The sequence below is a fragment of the Gekko japonicus genome, unplaced genomic scaffold (assembly GCF_001447785.1).
Source record: "Gekko japonicus isolate JY-2015 unplaced genomic scaffold, Gekko_japonicus_V1.1 scaffold507, whole genome shotgun sequence".
Classification (NCBI taxonomy): Eukaryota; Metazoa; Chordata; class Lepidosauria; order Squamata; family Gekkonidae; genus Gekko; species Gekko japonicus.
In genome coordinates this window covers 1,034,673-1,038,235 of record NW_015172020.1, presented here as the reverse complement: position 1 = coordinate 1,038,235, position 3,563 = coordinate 1,034,673, and positions in this window count along the sequence as shown.

Here is a 3,563-nt window from a genome sequence, read left to right as displayed (position 1 = left end):
GGAATGCGCAAAACATGGGATATAGTCAGCAAGTGGATTCCTTTCCCGAATTCTTGCTTGTAAGCCTGTGTATTTGCCACTCATGTTTGAGGGGTTATTGTACAATTGGCTTCTGCAGTCACCAAAGTCAATGTCATGTTTTTCCAAAAAGCAAAAGATACCTTCTGCAAGCTCTGCAGTATCATGGCCCTTCATCTTGATGAACTGAACCAACCTTTCAACCGGCTCACTTCCAAGAACATAACGGAAGATACAACATAATTTATCTACATGACTTGTGTCTTGGGTAGAGTCGACAAAAATTTGGCTTCCTTTATTTCCTCAATAATAGTGTTTAGTGTCTTATTTCCTATAATACCTATGAGTTGGTCACATGTGGAGGAAAACAGGTAGGAAACCGAACCTTTCCCTTTATTAGCGTACTTTTCAATGTGTGGCTAGAAAGGGGTCAAAATGGGACAGCAGCTTCAACGTGCCCAAAAAGTTATCATTGGTTGGTGACCCAATCACCTGGTCGTTTCCCCTTAAAAGCAAATCCACGTTCAGCTAGAAACCTGATGGTGGCAACAACTCACTGAAGTACAGATCCCACATAAGCTCATTCAGCTTCGCATTGCTTAACCAGAAGGGTATGTACACGGCCAGATTCCTTTGCTCTGTGGCAGAAGGTGATAGTGGCTTCTCTGTGGGCCTTGCTGGTTTCATGTGCTGACATTTGTTTTGCTGCCTTTTTCCAATCAGAGAAACCACTTGCTGCAAAGGCATTGTCATCTGATGAAAACAGTTTACACTCAAAACAAAATGCCTTACCTTTGCTTGGTGAATAGCACAGCCAGTTTCTCTTTTTCATCTCTCCATTTGACAGGCGACAGTAAAATATGGAACTGCAAAAATATCGCTTTTACTTTCCATCCACTTGAGTTCAGTTTATGATAGTGCCATCTTCATTGTGGCACTCATCACTCCCTTTCCTAGACCAGTAATCTCGCATCTCCTCGGTTGCAGCTGGCCACAACCCAAGATCACATTCCATGATATAGTCACAAGGAGGATCTACCAGTGGCATGTATCCTGACTAGGCGGGCTTGTGTCAGACAGATTGATCTCGACCGCTGGTTCTGGTTCATGAACAACTTCGTCTTCGTGCAAAGAGCATTTGTCAAGTTAGATCGATGTCCATCGTTGTGTCAAATTCACAGGCAGTTTGGGAAGCAGAGCTTATGCTATCATTTACACTTTTGGTATTCACACGGGCACCAGTACCCAGTTGAAATAAAGTCTGCATTGCTGACCTCTTTTCTCACAGTGCAGTCGTTCTTCCTTTTCTTTTCTCTTTCGCAATCCTGACTTTTGCTTGTACACATTGGCTGCTGTGATGGAGGTGTTTAAAAACCATATCGAGAGCAGGAAAATGGGAAGCCAGGTTAACTTTCCTTGGCATGCAGGCAGTTGGAATGCAGGCAGAAGGCTGCTGCATTCTGATTGGTCAGCGCCACCTGGGTGCTGTCAGTTTGACGGCTGGAGAGTCAGTTTGGACAGTTCAGGGCAGGCTGTGAGAGAGAGAAGGAGGTAGTTGGAGCGATGTGGTGCTCTGAGTGAAATTTATGCTGAAATGAGGGATGATGAAACCTCAGACGATCCGTTACTTAAAGAGAGAGTTAGAATTCATTTTGGCCTGATGGCGGAGCAAAGCAAAAAAAGCCTTCGGAGACATGAAGAGAAAACCAGGAGAGACATATTCCCTCACTAGGCTGTTGTTTGTACAGAGCCTTAAATAGATGGGTTGAAGGAAGCAAAGCCAAAACCTTTGAAGAACTAAAACAGGTGACAGGCTTAGAACAGTTCTGCCAACAAATCCCCTCGCAATTGAAAACTGTAAATACAGTTATCGTCAGGGTTCCCTCTAAGCTGAGTTAGTGTGAGCTAGCTCACAGGAGGTGTTGCTGAGTACCAGCTAAGAGCAACCTTGGAGTCCCATGATAAGGCCATTCCAGTAGCAGACGAGCAAGCTTTCTCCTGTTCTCTCTCTGTTGTTTTGCTCCTTAGCAGGCTGAATCATGGCTCCTTTGCTTGATTGCGGGAGATAAGAGAGGAGCAAGATCTAGCCTGTGCAAAAGTGATCCAACCGGCGGCGAGGGGGTGTTCTTTAGAATGCAGGTTTGGGCAAGGGTTTCAGAGGTGGTAGCGGTCCTTCTCTCTTTATGTGTTTGTGGGTCAGATCCAAGGATTGCAGGGGAGGAAGTATTGCCACACAGAAAGTCAGGTTTGAGAGCTGGTTCACATCTTGGATTGTTTTTCTCGGGATAAGCTCTCATGGCCAGGGTTGTGGGCATTGTGCAATGCCATGCAACCACAGAATTTGGGCTCGGAGCCCACAATGGTACATCCTGGGAACTTCAGCTTTCATGTTGCTTTTTTTAAGCAAGTTTCTAGTCCTTGTGGTGGGTTTGATGGCATGGGGGTGAAATTTCAGAAACCTGGTTTTGTGCTTGGCTTAGAAGCATTTCCATCCTGGGAACTTCAGCTTTCATGTTGCTTTCTAGTCCTTGTGGGTGGGTTTGATGGCATGTGGGTGGAATTTCAGAAACCCGGTTTTGTGCTTGGCTTAGAAGCATTTCCGTTGGTTGGGAGATGGTGTGGGCTTGCAGTGGGTATATCTCTTTGGAGCAGTGGCATGAATGGGACACAACTAACCCTTTGCAATCATGCCTTGTTCTTTCGTAGTCCCTTTCCCCCAACCCACTATGGAAGAGAAGAAATGTGAGTGAGAAGGCCTCATGGAATAGCCTGACAGCATATGATGCAGCTACCTTGCTGAAGCTACACAGTAATATAAATGGAAACAGCCCAAGACAACTAGTAAACCGGAAAACAGGCAGACACTCAGCGCTTAGGATGAAATGAAATACAACTCCCCGGAGTTGATTTGATCTGTTTGTATGCCCGGGATAAGATTCTCCAGTAAAATGGATGAGGATACATTCTAGTATTTGAAATCATGGCATGGAATGCCATGTGAAGACACTATGAATAGTAGATTTTCAAGAGAGACTACCACCGTGCTTCAGTATGTTCGGATGAAGTTGTAAACAAAACGAAAATCAACTCTGGGGAGTTCCGTCAACTCACTTTTTTCTGTATTTTGGGTGTGCATATGAAAGACAGAATATGTAACAGTGTGGATGTGTTATTAGCTATTATAAAATAAATTGTGTTTCATTTCATCCTAAGCGCTGAGTGTCAACCTGTTTTCTGGTTTACCTTGCTGAAGCTAAGCAGGTATAGGCCTTGCCAGGGCTTGGATGGGAGACCATGTGAGACTTTAATGGATGCTGCCTTGAGTTTCACAGAAGACAGGAGAGCTATAAATAAGTTTGCCCTTGTCCAGCAACCCAAATGCCCTGTTTTCTGTTTGCTTCCTGCCAAGATCAGATGAGCTGCAAGCTGAAGGAAATAGATTTGGCTCTTTCCTCTGACCAGTGGAACAGATTGTACAAAATGAATAAGGCATTTAATGCAGTTTGCTGAATGGAGGTTGCAGAATCCAGATTTCCTTGAGGGAG